The sequence below is a fragment of the Sipha flava genome, unplaced genomic scaffold, assembly GCF_003268045.1.
Source record: "Sipha flava isolate LNK unplaced genomic scaffold, YSA_version1 130_pilon_pilon, whole genome shotgun sequence".
In the NCBI taxonomy this organism is placed as follows: Eukaryota; Metazoa; Arthropoda; class Insecta; order Hemiptera; family Aphididae; genus Sipha; species Sipha flava.
Genome location: NW_020271756.1, coordinates 1,660,480 through 1,684,121, shown reverse-complemented (window position 1 = coordinate 1,684,121; position 23,642 = coordinate 1,660,480). Strand labels below are relative to the sequence as shown.

Here is a 23,642-nt window from a genome sequence, read left to right as displayed (position 1 = left end):
ATTTTGATTTTACGTACGTGATGCTAATATTATATGTGTATTTACTTGTATACAAAACGGTAGGTGTAAATGGTAAGTTTCATAAGTACTGTTGAACCATATAATTTATACTTCGACATGGTAATTGATGGTTTTTAAATAATAAAATAATAAGAAATTTGATTAAAAATTAAAAATTATTAACAGTTAATAATCATCAAATAACAAATAAAATTGAAAAAATATCACTTAGATAAGGAGTTTCACTTTTGAATAAGTTAAAAATAATTTATATGCGTTTTGAAAACTTAATCAGATGAAATTAGGACTCTAAAAATTTTATGATTTTGAAGTTAAGAAATGCCATGTTTAATGTTCAACCATCAAAAATTGATGGTTTATCTAAATCATCAAGAATTGAATTAATTTTTAAATCATAGGCGAAGCTCTACAAACAGATATATTTTTATAGATAACTATAAAAGTTTTCTGAATTAAATCGAGAGTAGTTCAAAAAATATTTGTAAAACAAAATGTATGTAGTGCAAAATGTAAAAATACCTCCATAATCTAGATTTTTTACTCCATTAACTTAATTTTTATATTGCTTAATTATTTATTTTGTTGTGTACACAGATGGTGTTCTTTGGATTAACGCAGTACGTAGTGAAACTTGTTTAATAATTTTTACACATTAATTTATAAGAACAATGGCAAGCAAGAATACATTTTAAAAACTATAACTTAAAATAACGAAATAAGAATTTGACTCTAGGAACAAAGAAAAGAAAAAATATTTTCAATTATTAAGTTAAATTTTGAATGAATTTACAATATCATCCAATAATATATACGTCATAGTTTGGTTGTAAAATATATTTATTGATAAACAACTTATTATCCATATGCGTAGTAGAAATATTAATAAAAATTATTCACTCGTTCATCGGCAGTAAGAGTTTAGTTAATCTATAAAAATAAATTTAGTATTTATTTTTAATTTCATTAACATACTATTTATATTAATTAATTTATACAATTTTTAATATTTCCAAGAAAAAATAAGGTTTTTCCAACCTGTTTAAAATTCGTAGAAATTTTATAATTAAGCTATGTAAAATTATAATTTTTTTTTTAATTAACACAAAAAAAAATATAAATATTTTTAAGAATATAAAAACATTTATACCGCATCTACACCTATGTACAAATGTTATATAACAAAATATAACGTTTAACATCCAACAAAGTATATGTTTTATATAACAAATGTTATATAACATGTACGTTCACTTCAAATTAAAATGTTTTGTTATATTAATTAGGCGTTGACATCATGGCGACTTATGATGACATTATTATGGCAACAGTAGCATGCGTCATTTTAAATTTAAATAAAAATAAATCGAAAAAGACGATCGTCCTTCATTACTGAAAAGAAAAAAATATAGTGGTAGTAATCTTTTAGATAATTTAGGATGTGATGATTCCTTATCCGGTAAACTTCATTGCAGCGAGAGTTTTAAATTTTTTTTTTATGAATTTCGAAGTTTTAATTAATTTAGTTGGTCATAAAGTATGTAAACAAGATACCAACTTCAGGGCTTCAATGCCAATGAAAGAATGAGTAACTATAACTCTTAGATTTTGAACTGCAAGTGACTCTTTTTATAGTATCATGTATCTGTGTACAGTGTCTAAACAAGTAATTTTCAAACTAATAACAGAAGTCTGCGACGCATTAGTAGAAAGCCTACGAGAATATGTAAAAATTAGTTTTTTTTAATAATTTTAATATGATAAAAATAATAATAATAATAATAATAATAATAATTAATTGTCCCTACCAACTACAATTTATTATAAAATACAGTTCAAAATATAATAATATTATTTGAAATACAGAAAAAATTTAACAATTATACTTTAACACCAAAATAGTAAATGAATAAACTTAAATTTAAATTTAAAATAAACTAATTAATTCCAGTATCTATGCTTGAAATGTTATGTTATATGTTATAACATTAAATTTTAATTGTTTTGTGATATTTTCCGTCATGGGTGGAAAACAAATTTTACTATATAACACATGTTATAAAATATTTTTATAACATTTTATAAAACTTTATTATAAAACACAGTTATATAACAATGTTACGTAGGTGTGGACGAGGCATTATACAATGATACAATTTGTCATTAACAACGAATGTTTTACGTTATAATTTATAGTTATTTATTTGTAAAAGTTAATAAAATAAAAACCAAAAAATAAATCTTTAAATAGCTGTTAGAATTTTGGAGTATATTCTGACATTTATTTTACAGCCCTTATACCAAAAATTATATTTATTAGGTAATTTACAATGAAAATAGTCGAGAATTGACTGAAACGAAAATTTTTTTTATTATATAATTTGTACGATCTATAAGTAACAAATAGTAAAATAAACAAAAATTATGCATCTTTTTTTAATATAATGTATCTAATGTCTTGAATGATTTGAGAAAAGAACCAGTGAAGGAACTCGTGTGAGTGTTAAACGATAAATTATTTCTACTATACTCATACTTAGTAAATGATAAGTTTTTTTTTTATGAATTATAATATTATATTATTCAAAACCAAAGCGAATGGATGCATCACTCAACATACTTTATTGTTCATAGAACAACCTCCTCTGACCAAGGTAAACTTTTATGTACTCTATAATACACGGATTGTAGATAATTTTTTTTATTATTTCCATACATTACCTACAGGCATACGTATGCAATTTGTACCAAAAGTATTTTATATTATTAGTAAGTATATCCTTTACTTGTGTTCATCAACACGAATCTACATATTAATTGAAGTCGAGTTGTTCGCAATGGTTTATTATTTATACATATACAGTAAACCGCGTGATATTATATATTATAATATGGCATAAACATTTGTAGTGTTTTTTTTTCAATTTGACGTAATTTATATGATCGATAATAAGTAACTGTTTATAGAGTAGGAGTTTGTAAACTTCTGAGCATAGGGAGGAACATAGGAGGGTTGTAGATGTTTTTTTGGTGGGTTGCAGAAAAATAAATAAATTTACATATTTTTATTTTTTTATTTTTTCATTATTTATTCGCTTCAATTGTGTAAAATTTAATTTTAATTGTTGGAAAATTATACACCAAAAATACTGATTATTATACTAAATATTTTATTCATACTGAATTTTATTTTTTTTTTTTATAAAATGTTTAAACTTAACAGAAATTAGTAAACATAATTTACCTTTATAAAATCAGGAGCTCTTAATTCCCGGATATTTAATGCAATGTGCGATGAAATGGGGCTACACTATACAAGTTTACTTTATCATTCAGGTGTGCGATGGCTTTCTCATGGAAAATCTTTAGTCGAGTTGGATCATTGTGTTCAGGAATTCATATTTTTTTAACAAAAAACAAAAAACAAAAAACATTCTTTTGTCGAAAAACTGTCCGATCCTGCTCGGGTAGCTAAATAAAATTTCTTAAGTGAAATTTTAGAACATTTAAATCAGTTGAATATAATAAAGTCAAGGTAAAACTCGAACAACAATTCGATATTGGTGAACGAATATCGAATATATATATTTAATGCATGTAAATGTAAATTATAAATAAACTTAACTAATATTCATAGTTGAAGAATGGGTGACATGTAATTTATATTATGTTAAAGGTAATGATGAAAATACATAGTTTGAGTTAGATCATCAATTTGTGATGTTGCCAATACTCTTAAACTAACAGTCCACTATGGTATACAGTTATTATTAACTATTATCTAATAACTGAGTACTGGATTGTTCAATATCGACTCGTGTATTAAGTTTTCCTGGTTTTTCTATACTATCTATCTGTATATAGTTTAAATATCACTCATGTAACATTTCAAAAACGACAAAATGAACGAACTTAAAATTTGATTTTGTGGGTTATATAATACTCTTGATGTGCAATAAGAAGGATTTTTTTTTAATCGCATTTTTAAGAGACGAATTAGTTTTTGGTTGGATGGTTATATACCTATTTTAACTTTTTAGTTACCTAGAAAATATATTATTTTGTTTATTATGTTGATTTTAATAATTATTGATTGAAATATATGTAAATTAATATATTATTTATAAATAAATAAAATAAATACATATTGATATCATAAACAACCTTGTGCGTTTTTCAACCTTACATTTTATTTTATATTAAAATTGTAACTAGTACTAATCTCCTAGGTGAGATCGGTTAATTCGGCTAGTGTTGTATAAAATCTTAAAAAAAAAATAAAATCTACGATTTTAAAATTTACATCAAACAGCAAAAAGTACTGGATACATTTGTAAATGTTCTCATGGGGGACATTTCGAATAAAAGTTTTTATAGGAACTATGATTAATTCATATGCAATACTCTACTACAAAACAATCATTTTATGTTTGAAAAAACAAATTTAAATCGTTTACTACCAATTAGTTAAATATTTCTCTTCTGAAAATTGTATTTATGATTAATTGATATAGACAGAATAGAATGAAATACGCACAAAAAATAAATAATACCAAACGAACATTAATATTACTATTATTAGTATTATAATCATTAATATTGTATTTTGTATATTGTTCAGTTTATTGATAATATTTGTCAATTTTGTTTGTGATTGAATACAATTTTTAATTTATGTTTATTCATAAAATTTTTTTTAGCTTTTTCAAAATTAAAATAAATTTTTAAATAACATTCATGCATTAAAAATAATACTCAGATGAGGTTCATATTATATTTTTCTGTAAATAAAGCTAGTAAAAGAAATATCAAACTTAGCATTGATCGATACGATTCCAATATTTATGTTCACAAAACTGTATAACAGCAAACGACATGGTTCACATGACTGAAATATTGTTGATTTGCTTTTCCTCTTAATGCAGTTCATAACATTACATTACATTACACTTGTTAAACGTTAAAAAAGTGCAAATAAAAATATTAAAATATATTTTTAAAAATAACTCATTGGTCAGGTTCTTTTTAATAAATAGTTGGAGATACTTATTTTCAGTTTTATACTTCGGGAAATAGGGTGGCATAATGTTGTTGCCTCTGGGCGGAAAAATCTTAAATACGGTCCTGGTTTCGAATCATTACAATTATGTTTATAGGACTTAACTGTTTAACTAGTATCGTTAGACGGAAATTCGTTAAAATATCCGATTTCGTCAACATTTCATTTTGTTAATACTTTTAAAAATTTTATAGCAAATTTCTAATAATTTTTTTTGTTACAGAAAAAAAAAATTATATGAAAACTGTTGTGTACAATATTCAAGTTTTAAATATAAAAATTAAATAAAAATTAAAAAATGTTAGGAATTTCATTGCTACAAATCTTGGGAATTTTCATGATTTTTATCATTTTATCAACATTTTATATTCAAATGTTCTTATTTTGAAATTAAACTAATTTTTTTTTTTAATTATTAAAATAATTTATTATAATAATTTAAAATAAGCAAAATAATTAGCGGTGAGGGTTTGAATCTCAATCATGGTTGAAGTATTTTAATGTTTTGCTTTTTTCTTAATTATTCGGAAAACTGTTGAGAATTTCAAAAAATGACTTCTTTAAAATATCAACTAGAATTAATTTACTATATTTTAATTCTTATCAATCTAATTATTTTCCGGTTGAAACCGTTTAATCACACCACAAAAAAAAAAAAAAACACTTACCAATACATTCTTCGTTTCACTCAAAGTCCAAAAATAAATTGATAATTTATTTGTTAATCTTATATAATAACCGTAAGCTATTTCGATTAGATACATTTCATGTGTATCTAATGATTTATAGCTCGGATTTGAAACGCGGTTTATTGAATGATTTTTTTTTTTTGGACATTGCGAGCCAGCACTGGGATGTTCTACATGCTGTTTGTATTGTACTGAAAATCGATTTCATGAACGATATTTCAGTGCGAAATTGTGCGAAATTACTTTTGCTTATCCAGATTATGCACGGTTCTGAATAATACACTTGGAAAACACAAACAGTTGCGTTCTAATGCTGCCAGATAGAATCAGTTAAAATGTATGAATTTATTTCGTATGTCATGAATGCGCCATCCGCGATCTCTCTGGGTCCCCTCTCTCCCCATTAGTTTTGATCGTAAATATATGCGGTCGGCCTCGTCTTGCATTCACGCAGAGTTCACTATCTTCCCCGTCTGTTTATTACATTATCTGTTCAGGACGACATTCGTTTTTCATGTTGTTTATTCCGTTAGAACGAGTACGATAATAGTGTCGCGGAAGAGTCCTTAAGATACACGTTCCATACGCCGCCCAAAATATGGTCAATGCAGCCGTATTCCACCCAAATGGTCTTTTACTAAGACCTTTGTTTTATCGTATTTGAATCCTGGGGCAAGCTGGATAGTAGTAACATAAATGAATCATACGACGGTGTGTTATTTCTTTCTCGGAAAATTTTCTCGTATTTAAATTGAGTGTATGGGAGCTATTAGCCGTACAAGATAAATGTGCTAATTAAACTCTTTGTACTGTTGTAACATTTTCATGGTAAAGAAAACGTGCATATTCGGTTTGATCGGAAATCCGACGTGGATTGTTTACGAACGATGTAAAATTGCAAAACTCTCAATATCCATGGTACGGGAAATTTTTGATACGCCATCATTGAGAAGAATTTTCACAACAGACTACGATTATACATATTTTCACCGACAAGAACTCTAGAGATTACATAAATTTGCATTTCGAATTTTTGTCGGTATTGTTTACACTTTTTGCATCTCATTTGGCGCAATATTTTTATTTTATTATGATTACGCTAAAAATAATTTGTATGTTATTCTTCGTTTCAATTCAGTTGGAAATAAAACTTCGGTTTGTTTTAATGAAGTTTATTTAATACGCACAGCGTTTTGTGATTAAAAACAACGACACAGTATTATCAGTGAAGATAATGTTCTGTTTCAAAAGAGAAAGAATCATATTTAATTACAAACTTATTCACATTTTTTTCTTTTTCATCTCGAATGTACTTCAAATTTAGTTTCACTTAAAAAGAACATTGGTACTTGTTTTAATTTTGTTTGAAATTAATGGTGGTGGAATTTTGATGGAAAACTTTTATTGCATAACAATTATTTAGTTTTCAACGAATAAAAACTAAAGACTGCAATAGATATTTTGATCGAAATCTGTAATAATAGGTACATAAAAAGTACATACCAAATAGAAAACCCTTCGAAAATGTTGACTAGTATCTATCTTAACATCTTTAAAAAAAAAACTTAGTTAAACTGTTTTCAGTTTCCTTAAAACTTTTTTATACTTATATTAATAACCATCTATGGTCCTCAAAATATTATTTTTATGCATCTATAAGAAAAAAACTATTTGATCCATCATTGGTTTTTAAAAATAGTAAAATATAAGATTTGCTCACCTATTCAAGTTTGATTCTAAGACAGGTTTTATGTACGTTTTTTATAGTCTATTATTCTCAGTTTTCGGTGTATAAGTTTACTAATACATAAGTTTTATTATTTAAATTTGTACTTGAATTATTTTATTCAAAAACTTGTAACTTTATATGTGTTTAAATAGTACAGTCGATACTAATCACGCTTCAATTGCATTATATCAATTATATAACAGAATATGCATAAGTCATCATACACGTACAACTAACGAGTATGCTATTGTAATTTTAAGATAGTAACTGTTAATGTTTTGACGAATAAAATAATTCCATTTCGAGATTGTTTCATAAATCTCATGCGCTTTATTAATATAATCCTTTGGATTTAGAATTTTGAAGATATCAAAAATTGATAACTTGTAAAATTCTCTCGCTGTTATAGTATCAAATGAACATCGTTAAACTTCTTTGGGTTGTAAAATTGTTTTCAAAGTATTTACGTTTTGTCAATAAATTATCGTATGCTGACGTTAGTTCAGCAAGAGAAAATTAGTTCTTTGGAGGTATTATGTATTATTTGAGGATCGTTGTACTATAGTAAAGGAAAATCTATTTAATATGAGTAGAAGAACTAAGGTACTTCAATGTTATTATTACGAACAAAAACATTTAATTCTACAGTTCAAACAAACCGGTATTCATTGAACAGTAAAAACTTAGTGTAAATATTACGTTACAATGAACAGGTTTCCTTTGAAAGTAGTGTCAACTTTTGTACAATTTTTAATCTATCAAAAATGAAATGTTAACTATTCAACAAAATTATACGAAAAAAAATCCAGAAAATAATTATTGTTTTATTATTTAATACATTTAAATATATACTGTAGTATATTGTATTATGTTAGGTATATGTTTACGAAATAAGTAAAATTAAATGTATCAATTTTACCGTAAGATTAAAATAATACCTTACCAATACTCATATAATTATAAGTTATACGGACTACTTACAATAGACACATTGAACAAAATATAATTGTATGTATTGGATTCAAATCTTAAAATAAAAAACATTGAAATTATATTAATCAAAGTACAATTTATTTTTATTATATTTTATTAAAACAAAATAACTTTAGAATCGTGCACAATTTATTCTATGCTATAGTGTTATTAAATTTGTTTCCTGATATTTATAATGATGTAGATATTTGATTGAAATTTTAATATCGATAAATTTATTAAACTATAAAACATAAAATATTAAATAAATAAATAGTTTTTTTGTTGTTTTATTAATATTTAAGGATTTTTATTTATTTTTTATTTTTTATTATATAATTTACAATCTGTTACAAAATAGAACAATAAATAAAAGTGATGTAATATACTAGTGGCTTGAAAGAAACATAGATTAAAGAAGCCTTTCAATAAAGGCATTTCGACATTTTCTCATGTACATAAGTACATGGGTTTACAATGGTATTATATTACAATTTAGGTTTTAGATAAGTAGGTCCCGACACTACCGCCTTTTTAATTTTTTCCTGAGGTCACTAGGTATATTTGTTGACGCAAGACCTTTGATTAAGGGATTGGTGTGGTTTTGAACATTTAAATTGAATCGCCTGTAAAAAGTTCTAGCTACGTTGAGGACAGATGAGATGGCAAGATCATTGTGTAAAGACTGGTTAGATACATAAAAGGGTGCTTTTGTAATAGAGGGTTTTGAATTGGAAACGCTGAATACGGTTTATGTTTGAGATTTTTGCGGAACCCCATAACTGAATTCTGTACGTCCACATTGGTTTAAGGTAAAGTTTGTATTTTGGAAGCTTGATAGGTAAACTCATATGGCTGGATGTTAGAAATGAGAGGAGAAGATGGAATCGGTTGTTTAAGGATAGTAGTTTATCACAAAGATGAGGAGACCAGGTAAGATGTTGATCAATAATAATGTCTAGATAGCGAGTGCTCACTGCGGTTGGGAGAGTTTGTTTGTTTAGAGTAATAGGTGGGAATTTTCCCTATTTAAGGGTGAAGGTACAGTGTGTCGATTTTGTTTCATTTATTTTTACTCCCTACTCCTTACACCATTTTTCGAGAAGTGAGAGATGTTATTAAATGTGTGTCGAAGCAACAGAAGGATAGTGGCTGGTAGCTATAAGACCTTTGTCGTCGAAAAAGTCAGCTATGAGACTCTTGAGTAGCGCAGATTGGTTATATAGGAAAATATTAAATAGTAGAGGAGCAAGGACTGCGCCTTGGAGGACTCCTGCTTTGATTGGTTTTGGAGAAGAGGTGGCTGAACTATAACGTACGGAGAAGAAGCAATCTTCTAAGTAGGACTTAATTAAAATGTAGTAATTATATGGCAGGATGATTTTCAGTTTGAATAGCAGCTTTTGTTTCATCAATAATATTTATAATTCTTTTAATTAAGATTTTTTCAAATACTTTTGACAAAGTTGGGAGTAGATTAATTGGTCTATATGACGACGGAAGGTCAGGTGGTTTTTTTGGTTTGAGAATGAGTATGATAGAGGAGTACTTCCATAGAATAGGGAAGTAGGATAGTCGGAGCTTTGAGTTGAATATATAGGTTATTAGGACAATAATTTTTTGCGAAAGCTGCTTTAGTATTTCTGAAGTTTTTAAATCATAGCCTGGGGACTTTTTATGTGGGAGTTTGGATATGGTGTACTGAACTTCAGCAGGAGAGATATGTTTTGGCGGGAGGGACATTTGTAATGGCGAGTTGAAAAATTGTTCAACTATGTTGATTTTTTCCGGAAGGAGAATACTATTATGAGGTTGAAAAGTTTCAGCGAGATAATTTGCAAATATACTAGCTTTTCCTCATCAGTGTGTACCCAATTTCTATTTGTACTTCGTAGTATAACTGGAGGATTACGTATACGAAGAAGTAGCCTTCCAGAGAGAACCGTCTTTTATCGTGAATGATTCTAGGTGTTTTACATAGGATTCATTTATGTAGTTAGCTATGGTCCGTTTTAGTTTTCATGCAAGCGCATTGTATTGGGATTTGTCGGAGGGATAATTTGTTCTTTGCCATAAGCAACGAGCACGACGTTTGAGTGATATGAGGTAGCGAATATATAAAGGAAGAATTATGTTGGATATGCGTGTTTGTGATGGTCTTGTTGTTTCCCATGCTGAAATTTGTATATTAGATGTAAGAAGATTTACAGCTTCGTCAATATCGTTTTTTGTTTTTAGGCGGACTTTTAAACTGGTTTTTTGTAAAATTGATTTATGGAAATAATCCCAGTTGATGTGAGTATGTAAGGGTGACGGGTTACATTGATTAGATAGGGGCTAACAGTCTATTGAGAGTAGCACGGGGGAGTAATTCGAGCATGGGGTATGAGTATTTACAATTGAAGAAAAAAGTGTGTTGGGAATTTTTGTTACAAATATGTCTAGTATATCTAGTCGTTTTCTTGGAGATGTTGGCCAGTATGTGGGATTTGAAAGACAGATGATTTTTAAGTTTTTGGTTGCTATACTATGTAAGAGTGAAGTACCTCGAGGATCTTAAACCCGGCATCCCTATTGGATATGTTTAGAATTTATGTCACCACCGACTATAAAGTTGTGGCCAAGTGTATTAAAATAAAGGTTAAATTGGTTGGAGGATATTTTATGTTTAGAAGGACAGTAAATGGCTGCTATTGTGAGGAGTATGTTGTTTACTATTAAGGATACTGCATATGATTGTATGTTATATAGTGAGTTTGAAATTCGGGGAGTGGATGTGATGCGAAGAGAAGATCTTACATAGATAGCAGCGCTTGCGTGAGCGGTGTTGTCTGAGTGGTTGGTATGGTACAACCGAAAACCTGGTAGATGAAGATATAAGCAATATAATTTATTTTGTCTTGAAGAGTAAGAAGAAGTTCATCTTTATGATTTTTAAGACCATTCGTATTCCACGAGAAAATCAGGAGGGAGCTGTCGGTATATGTATTAGTTATTGTGCTTTGCATTAAGAAGATTGGATAGATTTGAAATTACTGTTGTGAGAAGAGAAAGAAGTGGATTGATTATGGATTTAAAGATATCTATAAACTTAAATAGTAAATTTTCTATATTTGCTGGGTGTTGGGTATTAAAGAAATTTTGCGGTGGTGCGTTACCTGTGGTGGCAGTTGCGTCTGCGTATGAATATTTCAATTTGGTCCCTGGTGCTGGATCTGCCTGGCTTGGAGTCTGTTGGTTGACAGGTGGGTTTTGTTGGTTTTCGAATCGTGTTGATTGACGATACAGGTTGTTATGTCTTGAGGTGGGTGAAAGGCGGCGGCGTTGTTGCAGTTCTTTATAAATAGTACAGCCTTTGTAATTGGCAGGGTGGCTGCCATTGCAAAGAACACATTTTGTCGGTTAGTCAGATGATTTAGAACATAATGATGTTAAGTGATGTTCACCACATTTAACACAGCGAAGTAAGTGTGAGCAATAGCCTTTTGTTTGGCCGTAGGACTGACAGTTTTGTCATTGGGAAATTTCGGTTGTTTATGCGACTCTTTGACCTTAAAATTTGTATTCAGTAGGGAGGTAATGTTGAATATTTCCTTGTTAATAGTTTCAGGAGCAAGATCAGAAATGAATATAGGCAGTGGCATTTTAGTTTTCTGATGTTTTATATTTATTACCTGTCTTACGGTAAAGCCAATTTCTTCTAATGCTTCTAGAATTTCCGTAGGATCGGTAGTGCAGAGAATGTTTTTAATTACTACTCGAATTGGTTTGTCATTTTGAGGTTGGAAAGTATGGTACTCAGCTCCTTGATCTTGTAAGAAGTGTATTAATGTTCTGTAATTGCCACTAGTATTTGCTTAGATTTTTATATGGGCTGTGGTTGATTTACAGATAAAGCTATCGGGTCCAATTTGATCAGAAATTGCTTCTTTAAGATCGGAGTATTTCATTGTTTTTTTACGTATATTGGCGGAGGTAAATTGTTTTTATTTTTATTTGTTTGATTAGTTTGAGTAGTTTTATGTATGGGTGACACATTTATGTCGGGTACGTTGGTTACGTCTTGATCGGTAATGTCATCTTATTTTTCTGATACTCGTAATATTGTATATCAATTAGGCGAGAAGAAAAGTTTTGTTTTTTTTATCTCGGGTTAACGGCTGGATGGAGTTGGCAGAGAATACAGTTTTGAGGGGGGTGTGTGTTTTGCTTTTGATTTTTGTTGTTGCCATTCGTCGCTGGACGAGGTGAATTCGATAACGGTTAAATTACTGGGTTTATGCTTGTTTGATTGTATGTTTTCGATTGAGTATTTCTAGCATTGTTAGCATTGTTAAGTGGCATAGAGTGACAATCTTATTTGCGGTCCAAAGGTCATCGGTCACCGTAATGACGGAGCCTGGAGACACGAGGTAGTTGATAAGATTGTAGTTAGTCGGTGCAATTAATTATATTACTTTATTCCAAATTGTGGTGGTTTTTTGTGTTAGTTTGACTTGAGCGACGGTGTAGAGTTTGGTGTAATTTTTACAGTAATTTGAGACAAACTACGCTAAAATTGGTTGAGAATTGCGAATAATGGTTAAACATTACTCGGAAACAGTGAAATATACGTGCGCCCTATATCACTTATATCACTGTTCACAGTAAACTGAATATATTTAAGGCTACAAAGAAATTATTATTTTTGCATACATGAATATTTTTACTGATTTTTAGTTTTAAAAGTTGGGTTTATTTATTTGTAGTAAAATGAATACAAAAATTATAAGACCAAGAAATGAACAAAATGAAAACAACTACAATCATCTCATGGAATTGCAATACCTCCGGAGTAATATAAAATATAATAAGCTAAGAGAGATAAAGCAATCAACCTTACCATGCCCAAAACAAATAAAATGGACAACAAAAGAAGAAATGATAATAAATTGTTTACGTATTAGCCACTCACATATCATATATGGGCACTTAATGGCTGAAGAAGTTCAACCTATCTTGCAGATCTAATATTACAGAAACACATATCTTGATCGACTACCTACAACACGTTGACAAAAGTTACATATTCTAGAAAATTTTTTCGATATTCTCGCTACGAACTCAGAAGTTATAAAAACTTATCAGTTTCTTTAAGGTAACAAAATTAAATCACTTGATTTAAATATCGAAATGGCTGGCTAATAAACTTGTAATTTATTTCATAAATTAAAAAAAAAAAATAATGTAATTACTCATATTTTTGATTTTGATTAGTTATTTTTATTTTTTGTCTACGATAGACATTTTTTCGCGCATCCTAGGTTTTTTGCATCATAACTCATAAGATAAGAAATTTAACACGAAAAATATTATTTTAAATATGGCTTTTTTTTTTTTTGATTATTTCAGAGGTTTTTCAAAAACGTTGACTTATGTTGAAAGAATAATAAAGATTTAACGGTCATGTTTATTCTTATAGAATGAGATTTCATTCGATCGAAAATTGATGCTCCCGATTATACATAATATATAGCTCCATTATAAATAAATAATAATAACTAAAAATCAGAAAATGTTACTTCATCAATTATTTGAATAAACATGCACAGATTAAATTATTCATTATTTTCACGAATAATGTAATACATATTTTGCTGTTTTTCATCGAAATTTTCATTATTTTTTCATTGAACTTAATGTGATTTTTGTTTAAACTCTGAGAACCGTAACAGTAATACTGGATGTGGGATTTTTTTTTATTACTCGATATACTTAAGTTAAATAAAACTGATAAAATAAAAATATATTAAATCAGATTTTGCTTCAAATTGCAATCTGAATGTAATTATTTATCACAGTCCAATTAGAGAGAAATAAAACAAAATATCTGTGTACATTTTGCATCGTATTGTTTGTCGACAAGACCATTAGAATTTATAATTTTCTTCTATTACGTGTAGTACATGTACCTTTGTAGGGGTCCGGTATTTTTATGATGTATGCAAGTAGATATTTCACTGATATTTCTTAAGAATGTCCCGTAAGACGTGTATCATGTGCTATCAAAGTTTAATAAAAGTAAAAACAGCGTCCGATTACTAGTAAAAGTTTTTTGCACAAGAACACGATGTTTGTCAGAGTGTGGAAGCAATAATATCTCTTAGAAGTAAAATTTTCCAAGTATATTTTTATAACCTGACCATTTACAAGTGGTTAATGTAAACGACGTCTGGATTTTATGTTGTAGCACTATTTATTTGTTTATTTTGGCACAATGTCAATTCTTTTTTTAGAGTACACATAAATTAATCCTAATAGGTTCTTTGGTTATTACAGTTTATCTAGTAGGTTTTATTTTATTTTTTCCGTACGTTGAATTGATTAAGTTGAATAATTACCATACACGGGGGCATACGTAAGTCATGTACAATCTTTGGTCTCGCTAATGACATTTTAAAAATTACGAAAATTCCACAGTGTCGATCTGGCTCATGATTGGGTCTACGGCAAAAAAATTACAATGGAACTCTAAACGACACGGTATTGGAGTTCAATAATTATCTATAATAAACAATTTTTTTCGAAACGCTCGAACTCTACAACAAATTTTCATTTATTTTTTTTATATTTTTCCAAAGCCAATATTAGCGAATTATTATTGAGTTGTATATTTGTTCGTTAACAACAATAATCTCAAGTTTCCAAAGTATTTATATTTATATTCTTTTGTATTGATCAAGGGAACGAAAATGCATAAATTATAGGAATTATACCTAGTTCTATTATATCATGTCAACGATATTTCAAGATTAAGATAAGAATAACAACATTTTTATTTAATTCTGGAAAATAATTATACGGCGATCGCCGGATATTCAGGTGGAACACTCATTTTTTAGATGTAAAATTCTGTTTAATGTACAGTTTTTCAACTTCTGGCTTCTTGCTACGCTACTGCACGACAAGTACACGTACTTTTCGAAACATAGTTGAAGCTACGTGAAATCGGAATACGAGTGCCGTTTTTGTATAAAGTCGAATTGGCTTAACTTTGTAATCTGTTTGCTTTACAGTTTTTTTTTCTCCGCGAAAATTTGGTGGTCATTGGGTTTTTAATAACAAACTTGTTTAATAAAGTGACGTCCAAAGTACAGAATACATTTGTAATCCAAAGATGAATTAATTAATATGAAAAATGATGATAATTTTCACTCACACAAATAATAAAATGCGTTATATTTTAAAAACATTATTTTTTATTGTGGTCATTGATTTAAAAAAAAAAAAAAATCAAACGTGAATCGCTTAATATACTATATTGCTTTGATATTCAGTTGACTGATGAAAAAGAATTGTAGTTAATAACATAAAATAGAGAATGAAAATCAGCTAATTAACAGAGGATATGATAAAATGTTTTATTTCTAAGATGTCAGGCCAATGCATTTTGTTATTCACTAACCCATATGTATCCGGAATATATCAACATTTCGGTATTGTTAAAAAATACTAGTATGTGCTTGACATTGGATATGACTGCAATTGAATCAAGATATATTTTCACCGAATTTTTCTACTCAAAAAGCCATAATACCTAAAACCCATCTACTGTATTTAAAGTTCATCAACAACGCTTTTTTGACAAGAGTTGACAAAATTATAGAACCGTGTTTAAATAAAGAAACAACAATAGGACAAACATTTTAAACTTATAGGATTAGAAAATTCCTGACTCTTTTGCAAAGTCTATAACATCCGTAGAGCTTAATTTTAGTTAACATAGATGTGATCAATGGAAAAGAAAAAAATGAAGAGAAATTCACACTGAAATATTTAATTCTTTGTGAAGACCATGATGGCTTCTTCTAGTATGTGATCTGAATCATTTGGATATTTTTAGCATAATGACCATCATTCTTCGGAATGTGTAAACAATATTTTCAGTATATTTAATACGGAAATTGGATTACGTTACGGTTTCCGCGTATTATTGTAATCGCATAAAATCTTATTATTATCAATTTTCCGTTACAGTTTATTTACGGTAATGAAGATTTTCAGAAATGGTAGTGTTTCAGAATTCAGCTGTATGAACATACATGTTTGAATATAATGTATAGTACGATATTGAACAATTAATGTACGCGCTAAAAAATACTTTAGGTACATTATGGATGTTATGAAATAACTTTGACTCGTAGGTAAATAAATATTACCGAGTTTCCGAGAAGAAAGAAAAACAAAATACTGACTAGCGTAAAAAAATAGAATTATCAAACGATATAATTCAACCAGATCAAAATGTCATCAATACACTTTTCAAACGCTTTTCTCAGATTGAAAAACCTATGGTAAATAATTTATCAATAGAAAATAGTGTAAATGTAAATTTAATATTGAACTGTTGGGTTATGCAAAACACTTTTTTTTTTTCATTTCATGTTTTATATGATATTGTTAACCTTGAACGCGATTTACTGAAAATGTGATACTTTGGGCGACTACACTAATGTAATTCATATCACGATATCCGATGTGATTCAAGTAGTATTTTGTTCGTTTCAAAATTTTAATTTTTGATTATCTACTGAAATTAAATATTTTTTTTTTTTAATAATGTATAACTTAGTTCGATTATTAAATTATTCAAGACGAAGTGTTTGTAATATTATATTAGCTAATATTGGGCTCAGCAAATTGCAACATATATTTATCTTCAATGGATTGTCCGAGTTGTTTATATACAATTATAGATTTTACATATAAACACACAGTTATTGTTTAAAATAAGGCGATCGACTTCAATTCTACTAATTGAATAATTATATTAACAAAATTGAAAAGCTTACAATTGTTGTTAGTTTTTCGAAATAATAATGTTAAAAAAACAAAATAATATACGTTAGGTACGTAAATTATAATTATTTGTAAACAAAAAATAAGATCCTACACGATTAACTAATTGTATTTACTAAATAACCAATCAGTTTGCCATTTCCCTGTGTAGAATACCTAAACTACACCCTAAACTGTAAGGATACGGGAAACCGCTGTACAGTTTTATGGTTTGTATTAAAAAATAACATTATTATTTTACAACACATGCATTATACGTCAATAATCAAACAAAGGCCATAATTAAACGGTTAAACGTTAATTGTATCGGTTTATATCAATTTTTATTAAAAATCTTGGTCTTATTTAATGAAATATTGTGTTTAGTCTTGAGTCGTAAAGTGGATGAATAAAATATGTTTAATAAAAGTACAGAAAATAATAATGTGTAATACACACTTGGATTTAAGTGTAATGCGTCGTTTGAAATACAACAATAACAACGTTGACATTTACAATGGAAATAATAAACGTTTTAATGTTACTCTTAACTATTACGTCGAGCACAATTTAATACATCACTTGAAGAAAATACATGTACGAGTCACGTAATAGAAATTAGTTTTTAACCCAAATGGAAAGAAAAATATAAAACAAAAGAAAATCCTCGAAAAAAAAAATTGTGTTTTACTTTCACATGCTATAGTAAATTATTATCCATTCGGTTTGATTTGTAACGTTCAAGTGTTGAGATTGGTCAAATAATTAATTCGTAAAAAGTTTTTTGTGAGATCTAACGTTTTTATAAAAACTATATCGAATGCTTCGGATGCACGCCTCATCACACAAACAATGACGGTTTAACGATGAATTTGCAGCCACTACTTATAATTCGTTTCACTTGGAGCATTTCGTTTTAAACCTAACGCTTGCATAATTTCTTTGAAATCGGGAATGGCAAAAGGAAAATAAATACCAAATTAATCTATTATCATTTCACGGGTGTTTTTTGTACCTATTTATAATTTTTATTTTTTAGAAAATTGTTAGATCAAAGTTGTTGTAGTGTAATCGTAAAGACATAATATTTATTCCGGTATATATTGTTATTGTATTGCAAAAATCATAACAGTTCGAAAAAAAGCAAAAAAAGCTAATGTCATATTTGATAACAACGTGCAAGGTATATTTTTAAAATGCCGCATACGCTGTATAAAACACACATTGTATAACTGCTATCAAAACACGTACTTAGCGGGTGGGCGGTTGACCGCGGGTTAGGTGATAAAATAGTCGTTCTAAAAATAACGGGTTGTGACTCAAAGACAACCGAATGTATTGTTAACATTACGATAATACTTGCGCAAATTGCGGAGTGAAATAAACCCACTTAATTATTGTACAACGATCAATATTGGATACAACGGATCGTGTGCTCCAAACGAATTTAACGTGACAAAATCGAAAAAATTTCTTTTTTTTCCGTTATTTTGCCGACCGTTTTGATACGAATGTTGAATTTCGATATGCATCCTATTGCATTTATGAATACGGATGCATCATCATTACAATTATTATGTTGTTCATTCCGGATTCGTATCATAATTATATTGTAATAGTATAATGCACGTGCGGCGATGGCGGCGCGGATTCGAATGTTTAACACTACATAATACCATGACAAATGAAGTATGTCGGTAAAATGGCATTTAAATTGTGTATTCGTCGCGGTAATGGGTTCTCTCGTCATCGGGCCGTTAGTCAATAACTGTGCGCGCCGACGGGAAGATTATTAATTTCGAGGGATTACGGATGGGCACAACGGGACCAGGTGGACTGTGAACGTTAATAATTTCAATGTTCAAAATTATTAATAATATCGTAATATTGATGAATAGACGCGCGTACCTATGGTGCGATACTATTGAATTACAGTTGTAATACAATCCGTACACAACTATTAACTCAAACGCTATTTATTAACTCAAGGATTATGGTCCACAAGAAACATCCGATCTATAGGACTCCGCACATATTATTACTGTTATTATTATTATCGTTAATGTTATTATTATCATTATTATTATTATTACTATTATTAATATATTGTGCGTGGAGAAAATCAACATTTTATAATTGCCGATCCGAGTTATATTCCAATCTTGTCGTTTCAACAGTGTTGTATTATGTTTGAAGTAAAGCGAAATGTTATGGGAATGTTGAACAAAGTTTCAACTGATCATCCACTTTGGTATGCAATCCCGAGTTCGGTTTTACAGTTCTTCATCAGTATTCTCTCCACTTTCCCTTGTTAACGATCAGTCACTGCTGGTCCTTATATAGATTCTCGACCCGGTATTTCCAGTGATTAACATTGTTCCGAGTCGTCCTTTGCCTCTCTTCCTTTCAATTATTTTTCAATAGTTTTGTGTTGTAGTTTATAGTTTTATTTATTCATATATTTTCTCTATTATTTGTTTCCACTCGTATATGGATATAATCTGTTTACTATTACTTAGACATAGGCGTGCACAGATCTGTTTTCAGGGGGTGTCTTTTATTCGTTTGGGCCCTTTCTTAACGAAACGTGTAACATAATTTTAATTTTTTATTTAATATCGTGGTATATAAGTCCCAATGAATATTTTTTCCTTGAATCTCGTATATTTTTTGAGATAGCTTCAACTATTTATGATTTGTATTTTTGTAGTTAATAACTGCTGAACATACACTAGCTGTTACATTATTATAGTAAATTTTTGCACGAAAATGTAGAGCATTCTGTTTATTCTGTCTATTATGAAAAATCATTTATTTTTTACCGATTATTTTTGAATAAATTACATTTAATTTGAACAAAATCAGTTAAAATATTGGCCCCTTACTCTTAAACTTATATTGTAGGGCTCCATTCACAACATTTCAGGGGGTGCCCGAGCACATCCGACAGGTACAGGTTATATAAATATATTATAACGATCGAGTGGCGAACGGGTTGATGTCAGAAACGCGATAAATATAAAAATGCCATACCGATGGCCGGGATGTACAGATAACAGGAGAACGGATATGCCTCGGTATTATTAGTAAAACAAGGGGACATGAGCCGGTAACGGATCACACCCAGAGAGAAAGAGAGAAAGAGAGAGATTGTTCTTATTATCAACACTCATAGTTATTGGTAATCACGAGATTTCTTGCAACAGAGTGCTCTGCAATTCTCGTGTAAATCGAATCAAAGTTCCGCTTCGTCGGACCGTCAGGTGTTATTTTAAATATTGTCGTCCGGAAACTCTTTGGAGTTTGCCTGCGTTTCCCGTGCTTCGAATTTAAGCTTTCATTGTCGAATTTGGATTGAATTTTTTCAACGATGAATATTATACGATGAAAATCTTTCCGCTTCAGATATCACATGGAGACGTCAGAAAATTTTAATATACATAATTGTTCAGAGCATTGTCCATTGTTGTTCTCGCGTGCACCCGTTCGCAGTACGATTGTTATTCGTTCGCACGGTCGAATTGCACTTATTTTAGTCGAATTGCAGTTGGGTTTAAAAAAGGTAATAGTCGAACTGCACTTGGGCCCAAAAAAGTATTTAAATAAAATTATCATGCATTTGAAGGGGTTAGATTTATTTTATTTAGTTACATTTATTACCATTTAGTTATCATTAGCGTGGTTAAAAATTATTATTTTATACATCACATTATTATATGTTAATTATATATATATTTACATTATAATTGTTAGATTATACATTACATTATATTATATTATACATATTATTATTATTAGGTATACATTTTTTTTTAATTGTCAAATTTAATTATTGTCATTATTATAATTTTTTTTGTCATTTTGATCATTTTTTGTAATAATGACTAACTGTATTCAACAATTCTACCCTGGTAATACGCTTCTGAGTATATATGTCATTATTATATAATTTTATCTGCGTTATCTAAATGACACGAACTAATATATAATGCTATTTAATAAGTACGCTGTAGCGTTCTTCAATAGAAAGATTCGTAATATTTTTAGAGGGTTTTCCATTATATCCCTTTTTTTGAACGAGTGCAGTTTGACCATTACCTTTTTTCAGTCCAAGTACAATTCGACTATCCCGAATAGTGCAATACGCGATGCAGCAGATTTACAGAACGCAGATCGATTTTTCCAGTGTTGTTATCATCCTGGATCAGCCTACGAATGTTCGGCAACATGATCAACACATTGATTAAATTCATATGTTCAACTGTTGATAAATTTACGACTTATGCTAACGGACCAGCATATTGATATTTTTGCCACCCAACGGCCTATTAAATGACTTAATTATCTTCTCTGAATGGAATTTATTTGAATTTTGCTCTGAATTTTTATGTATATACATAGAGTAGAGAATGTACAATTAAAAACAAATTTTTTTTTATGTGCTCACCAGTTAAATGTTTCTATTTAGGAAATTTTATATACATCATATACATTCACTACATGATATATTTTACTCAAACAATAAAACTTTGGCTTCACATTGTTTTGTAGTTTTGTAATTTAAAATAAATAAATTATCAGAAAAATATTCCACTTTATATTGTTAAATTTAAAATAGCGTTTAAGAGTACAATTTTATTTTTACTGACTCGCAGCAAATCGACTATGTCTAACGTGAAAAAATTCAATATTTGAAAGCTATTTGATGTCATAAATTTACATTATATCTTTGATATAATATTATATTCATATGTACGTATGTAGTGATCACACCATTACGTACTCAGGGTTTATATTTATCGATAAGTATACAGGTATGTTTCGTGTGATAATGGAAAAACGGATAAATCATGATACTCAGCTCTGATTCTGCAGTCTATAGTTTAGATATATTTTTTATGAGCATTTATTCGCTGTTAACTTATATATGTTAATTATTATTTTAAAGTAGATATAATTTAATATCGTTATTGTTCGCACGTGTATTTTTTTCAAATCGAATAAAGTTGTAATCTGTTACTAAGTGAACGTTATATTGAAAAACTGCTTGGAATAATGTCGCTTTGTTTTTGTTTTCTATTCTATTGTAAAATTTATCCACCACAGCGTACAGATTGTTTTTGAAATGCGTTCGGTTTTATAATTTAATTGGTGCTTGTTAGTTTTGAGAAAATATTCATATTGCCATCAAATGTATTGTTCGTTCCGGTAAGTATGTTATGATATTATATTAGTATATTGATCACCACAACCATGAAACAATGAAAGATATATTCTACATTATTGGTTCCAACATTCGTGTTGATGGGGATACATCAATGAACACACATTTGAAGCTAAATTCAATTGTGGTTGATTTATTTAAAAATGTCTTAAACGCATGAGATTAGAATATTTTAGATTTAAAATGTTTTTTTAATAATACAACTCATCGTACACGTACTGTGCGTCAAGTTGGTTCCGTCGTATTAGCTCCTGGATGGGTGACCACGTGAGAAGTTAACAACGTGTTTTGATTAATACCGATAAAGGAACAATCGCGGATCAAAGAGAAAGAATCTCATCCTAGTTTACCAACTGAGTGCACGCCGACGTGATGCGCTTAATCTTCATATAAATGCTGGAACGGTTTTCTGTACAAGCAATTATGTTCATTTGCAACGGAGATGGTCTTGTATATAAACACTGCGAACGTATTCGGCTAAAAATCTATTTTATTATATCTATTATTGTAAACAAACAACTGTTCCGAATATATGTGTCTGGGGTGCAGCAGGTTATATACAAAACCAAACGGAAACCGGAAGTTATTACGAGCGATTGTATTATCCATCGCAACGTGTTATATACTCGCATAGACGGTTCGATAGATAATATTGCGTGTAGTCGTATCAAAAACGTTTGATTTCTTATTGAGATATTAAAATCATTTATCCTTAGGCTGTTGGGGGGGGGGGATTATTTCCACAATTAGATAATTTTACATTTGTTTTGTATACTCCTAAGCTTTTTTTTTTTGTGTGAGCCGACGGCGTCGGGAGACGATTTTTCTATTACTTCCCCGACGCCGCCATCCTAAGGTAAAATAAAAAAAAATACCTATAAACTACCACCGAAGAGAGAGGGTGTTAACTATACCATACCGCAAGTGGTCATGGTGCACGTCACGTCTAGCCCTCTCTCTCGCCCGGTCATCATCCTCCTTTCGGAATATGATAGCCTCCACTAATGCCACAAACGCGTGGCGTTGGCGCATCGTCACCACCAAGATGCGAGCCCTTTGGCCCGCCTTGTCGGGGAGGATGTTGGGGTCAGGACTACAGCGGAAGTCCTAGACGTCCAACTCCCTCACCACCCG

General features: G+C 29.4%; 1 protein-coding gene across 5 annotated transcripts in view; it reads right to left on the bottom strand.

Annotated features, from left to right (window-relative positions):
- Positions 1 to 23,642, bottom strand: part of LOC112694496 (leucine-rich repeat-containing protein 4-like) — a 264,913-nt gene that overhangs the window by 61,703 nt on the left and 179,568 nt on the right. The gene's annotated exons all lie outside the window — the stretch shown is intronic.